The sequence below is a fragment of the Lemur catta genome, chromosome 6, assembly GCF_020740605.2.
Source record: "Lemur catta isolate mLemCat1 chromosome 6, mLemCat1.pri, whole genome shotgun sequence".
Lineage (NCBI taxonomy): Eukaryota > Metazoa > Chordata > Mammalia > Primates > Lemuridae > Lemur > Lemur catta.
The window spans coordinates 42338356-42344171 of NC_059133.1; the positions used below are offsets into that span (position 1 = coordinate 42338356).

Here is a 5816-nt window from a genome sequence, read left to right on the forward strand (position 1 = left end):
TTAGATCCTTTATATAATTTATGAGTTAAAGGGAAAAATAATAAAAGAAATTAAATTATAAATTTCCCCTCTGCTATCCTATTTTGACTTCTTTCATTAAAAATAATTCTTTCATATCATTGTACCATGCCTACCTTTTTACCTTAGTGTTAATTATGGTGTACATTTTGCATTCAACTTTTCATGTGTAAGTGATCCTTGCAAACTCTTCTCCATGAATGTTATATCACAAGCATTTTCCCTATTGCTACCTTCAAAATTATCACTTTTATAAATACAAGTGGCTTGCCATATAATTTGTTTTTTTCTTTTATTTGGGGACATTTAATTGTACATAATTCATCAATAAATAACACTGGAGTTAGTTTCTTTCTTCTTTTCTTCCTCTGTGTCTTTCAGACACTAAAGAATTGGAATTCTATAAATGGGAGTGGTGAGATGCTTTTCTTCTGTGTTGAGCAAGATGAGAGATTTGAATAACATATTTTTGAGTCATTCAGATTTATCCTAGAATCCCAGCTAAGTAGAAGAACCAGTATGAGGCACAAAAGCAAACCAAACACATTTGGTAACTGGATGCCTGATGCAAAGATGTTTTTCTCTTCTTTTTATTAAAAATGAAAGAGAAAATAGAGGGAAGTATCTTTATATATACATATTCATAGAATTACATATACATGAAAAAAGAAACATTGAAATCATTGATAGTGTTTTAAAATGCATATTTCCAAGTTTAAATTATTCTTAAGTTGTCATGTATTTTTTGTTGTGTTTTTTTGTTTCTGTTTTTGTCTTTGAGACAAGGTCTCACTCTGTGGCCCAGGCTGCAGTGCAGTGGTATTATTATAGCTCACTGCAGCCTCATACTGGGCTCAAGCAATCTTCCAGCCTCAGCCTCTGGAGTAGCGAGGACTACAGGTGTATGTCACCATACCTGGCTAATTTTTTAAATTTCTTGTAAAGATGGGTCTCTCTATGTTGCCCAGTCTATTCTTGAATTCCTGGACTGAGGCAATCCTTTGGCCTCATCCTCCCAAAGTTCTGGAGTTATAGGCATGAGCCACTGTGCCTGGCCAAGTTATCACATTTTTATGTCAGTCTACTGGAATTCTAAAATGTGGATTTATCATTAAAGTAACCATAATCTCTTGTGATATAGAAAGAAGAATTATTTTTGGCCAATTTTGTGATAGTTTCATGTGGGTTAATATTCCTTCTCTTGCTAACCACAGGCTTTTTCTTCCTTCGTGTAAAAATCGGTATGGACTTACTAGAAGAAGGTTGCTTCTTTAAAGGGTTATGGATGGGGTTGTGGGAGTGGCTATTCCTACTGGCAGTCCTTGTGCGGCTGTCATGGGAATGTCTCCAGTGAAGGACAGAAGGATCTAATGAAGAGCAGGATACAGTAAAGCAGTTAAGTCTAGCCCTGCATGCTTCCTCTGGATTTCAGTTACTCTGTATGGCCCACAGGATTCTGAATTATCAGCAGCTGCTCACTTGCTCACTTTCTTGTGTGCCGCAGCTGCCAGCAGCTGTTCTCTCTTTCTTACCCCCATCCAGATGCAAACAGCTGTTCTCTCTTTCTTTACAATTGTCAGCAGAGATTCATTTTTTTGCCCCAAACACACGGACACCTGCAGCAATAGGAATTTCATGTTTTAGTTATGAGGAAACATTGGACAGCTTCAGGAAGGTTGAATGGGTTAAGGGAAAGAAGGAATGAGAGGTGATTAGATGTAAAAGGAGCCTCTGTTAGCAAGTTGGAAGGTGGCTGCGATGCTTCTAGTTGTGGTGGCTGGGATACTTCTAGTAGTTTTTCAAGGGCTGCATAAATCTGTGATAACAGATATTTAAACTTCTTCCTTACTGTGACATTCACCTTGAAAAGCAAAGAGTCATAGCTAACAAATAAACTCCAGGAAACTGAGCACTTAGGAAAAAATTATGATGGTGCTCTAAGGACTTGGTTTTCATTCATTTATTTAAGAAATACTTATGGATACTAACATATGTCAGGCACTGTTCTAGACACATAATAGGTGCTAAATAAATGAGTATGCATTTATGAATGTATCCATACATATGTACTGATCAGCCCTGTCTCTGTTACTGATATCAAAAACTAACACTTTAAATGAATTTTCTCTGTTAAATTCAGCCTTTTGACCTCCTACCACTAGGTTTGGGGGCTTTTGGATTGTATCCTTGACCAAGAAATATTCCTGGTTCTCATGTCCCTTTTTGCAGGGACTAGGGAGAGAAAAGTAGAAATGGGAAGGACGGGAACTTACATTCACTGAGCACCTACTGTATCTCCAGGACTGTGCACTGTTCTTTACATAGATTACCTCATTTAATATTCATCAGAAACAGGAAATCAGCATAACTATTGCCATGTAGCTGATGAGGAAACTGAAGTTGGAAGTGTGAAACTGCTTACATAAAGTCATATGGCCAGGGAATGAGGGAGTCAGGGCTGGACACAGACTCACGCCAAAGCACGTTCTTTTCACTAAAGCCAGCTTCCGTATATGTTTTTCCCTCCTGCTATGCAGGCAGCAGAGAATTCTAAGTGATAATTGGGTTTAATACCTTGATTGCGGAAGCAGATGTATAATTGACCCAAAGGCTTCATCACCGATTAGAAATTGGTTCAAGTTTTACTTCATCATTTTAAGCTTCAGGACACTGTCATAAAAGGTGAAATAAAAGGAAAGATGCTAAGGGCTCCTAGCTAAAATTGTTATCACAAATAAAATCTCCACACCCTCGGGCTCTTCTCTGTTAACAGAGGATTTTGGAAGAGTATTTGAACAAAGTATGGGAGGACTTGATACCCTCATTTCACACCCTAAGTCCATCCATTAGTATCCAAACAATGTTAGTGGTTATCCTTTGGGATATTGGGTGGGAAAGAACTGGCTGAAGCTCTAAGGAAACTTCCTATGGTTCAGGGAGCCATTAGGAAAAACCTCCTTATTCTTGTAAAAATTTCTCAAACTTTCAGGGCCAGGTTTCTGTGGCTGGCCGAGAGTCAGCCTCAGTTAGAGTCCTGCCAAATTGAGCATCAACAGCTCATTTGGCTTGGAAGAAAAAGAAATGAGAAACAACTGACGTTTGTATACTTGAAATTATGAGCTGTTTCTCTAACAAAGAGACCAAACACTTTCAGCTTGTTTTACAGTAAACATACACATTGAACAATCTGGCTGGCTAGCAGCTGGCTGTGCATATGTAGGGCATATGTGAACACATATGGATGCATAAAACTCACATATGCTCACTTAAAAGGACACTGTCAAGTCATTTTATGGCTTTTTTTGTTCTCTGGGCTCCATTGTTTATAAAATCTTCTTAGAAGCTTAAAAATACAATTTCTCTACTGATTTTTGTTCTTTCTTTCTTTTTTAAAGGAAGTATTTGGAGTGGGACTCAAATAAATGGGACTGGTTCTGTTTAATACCTAATCCTACTTAAACATAGACAGCAAAGCACACTGTCCAATCAGAAGTAAAGCACTAAGAGAGAGACAATTCCTTATGAAGAGAAAAATAGCCATATTCTGCCTTCAGAGTAGACATTTCAGAATTGAATAGTACTTATCTGGCATTCTAGTACTTTTAGTTTGTGTTAGATATCACATATACAGATATTGGTGACTATGATAAATCCTATTTTCTACTTTTTAAAATATATTTTAGCAATATTCTTATAGCTTCTTCACTACATAGAAATCTTTTTTAAAAATGATTGCTTTGAGCAAAAGCTGTGAAGAAGCAAATCAAAATGGCCAAACAACCTGAAAAGATGCTCAAAAATCGCTAGTCAGGAAAACATAAAGCAAAAAAAATAATGAATTGTCACTTTATACCCATCAGGGCTGCAAAAAGCAAAAAGTAAAACCATGCATGGCTGATGCATATGTGAGGGAAAGAGCACTTTCATACATCGCTGGCAGAAATGAGAATTTTAAACAGCCTTGTGGAAGTGAATCTGGAAACATTTCTTAAAATTAAAAATATATACCTACTCTTCAATCCAGCATTCCCCTCTTGGGAATTCAACCCATAGAAACAAGCATCAGCATGTAAGGATATAGATACAATATTTCTGCAGTGGTATTATTATTGTGGCAAAAAGAAAATAAAACCAGTGTATGTCCTTCAATAGAGACTATTGTTGAATAAATTAAGGTATGTTTATACCATGGAATATTATGCAGCCCTTCAAAAGAGTGAAGTGGAGCAATACCAGTTGACCTAGAAGGATTACCACCTGGTAGTGTTGAGAGAAAGCAAGATGTATAGAAAAGCATATAATATGAGCCCATTTTCTCAATCAGTGACCAAAAAAACTTTTATATGTATTCATTTGCCTTTCTATAATTTATCTATCTACCCATTTGTGTAAGGTTATATGAGTGAAAAATATGGATGAATACATACTAGATGGTTAAGATGGGTTTTCTGGAAGGGTAGGGGGAATTGTGGTGGTGATAGGTGCCAAAGCTAAACAAAAAGGGAAGAGTCTAACAGGAAAAATGTGGCATGAAATGGTCATATTTATGCAAAATTATATGTGTGCATATATGCAAAAGAATTTTTGAGATAAAAGAGATTATTAAAATAAAACATTCTCATCTTCTACCAGAATCCCCATGGATAGAGATGCAGGAGGATGTGAAAGTTATGGAAGAAGTCCGATAATCATGGAAAAAACTGAATTTGAGGGTTGGCTGAAGATCTATATGCATTTCCCATGTGAGATCACGAAGTGCAAATTGCATTCAACCATTTCAGGGTACTGGTGCCACCAAGTGGTGTCTGGAGCAATTGTTGGTGGCATTTTATTACCCCACCAGTGACAGAACTTCTTGGCTTACCTGTGCCTTCCATGATAGCAAGCAGAATGTGGAGGGCTTTAGGTCTCTCCAGGATGAAGCACACGCCTGTGATCACACGTAAAGAGGAAGTATGAAAAATGGGTAGGGAGCAAACAGCTTTTGCCCTGGAATCTGAGCTCCCCTTGGTTTCTCCTGCTGGCGGGTGCTCTACCATGCCTGACCTTTACCTGCCAAGCCCCTTGAGGTATGTTCAATAATTTCTAACTACCTGGACTAGTTTTATAACTTATATGATTTCTTTAACTGCTTGATCTCTTACATAGGTTTTCTCTTTTTGTTGCCACCATCCTAGCTTGGTCTCTCATTGTTTCTTACCTGGTGCCATAAGAATGTTCATGGGCTTTCATAGCCTGAATCCATCTCTGCTCCAATTCAGCCATAACCCATGTCTATGTTAAGCTTCCTGAAATTTTGGTCCTTTACTGACACTTCTCAGAAGCTTTCAGTTGTTTCTCCCTGCCTGCCCTCTAGTGAAGCCTGAACTCAGAGCACAGGCTTTTAATAGAATGAACGTAATGTTTCAGTTTGCCTGGGATGGTCCCAGTTTCCTTCTATTGTCTCAATGTATTTATAGTGACTTTATTTACTCTTAAAAGTGCCCTGGTTTAGATAATACATTATATGGGTACCTGAGCTCTTATCCACTTGGTTCTTCCTACTATAATACATATAAGAAGTAAGCTAACAAAAGACTGTATAGAGTCTGTGATGGACAGAGAAATTGGACCCAGGTAGGGATCCCTCTACCCACATCTATGTGTGTATGTCTATCTTTTTCTTTGAACCTTCAAAAGCTAAATATAAGTTATTTGGGATTTACGTATCTATTTAAAATTTATTTTCTTTTGTCTTTTCAATGATAAATGGAGTTTTTGAATTCTAGTAAGAAAATCTTCCTTTGTCTTTTTCTAAA

At 37.3% G+C, this 5816-nt stretch overlaps 1 long non-coding RNA gene across 1 annotated transcript; it reads right to left on the reverse strand.

Annotated features, from left to right (window-relative positions):
- Window positions 1-1555: 1555 nt before the first annotated feature.
- On the reverse strand, window positions 1556-5280 carry LOC123639515. The gene is made up of 3 exons (XR_006735745.1): window positions 5219-5280; window positions 4883-4948; window positions 1556-1634 (listed from the first exon to the last, which is right to left on the reverse strand). It is a non-coding gene; the product is annotated as an uncharacterized LOC123639515 (long non-coding RNA).
- Window positions 5281-5816: the final 536 nt, after the last annotated feature.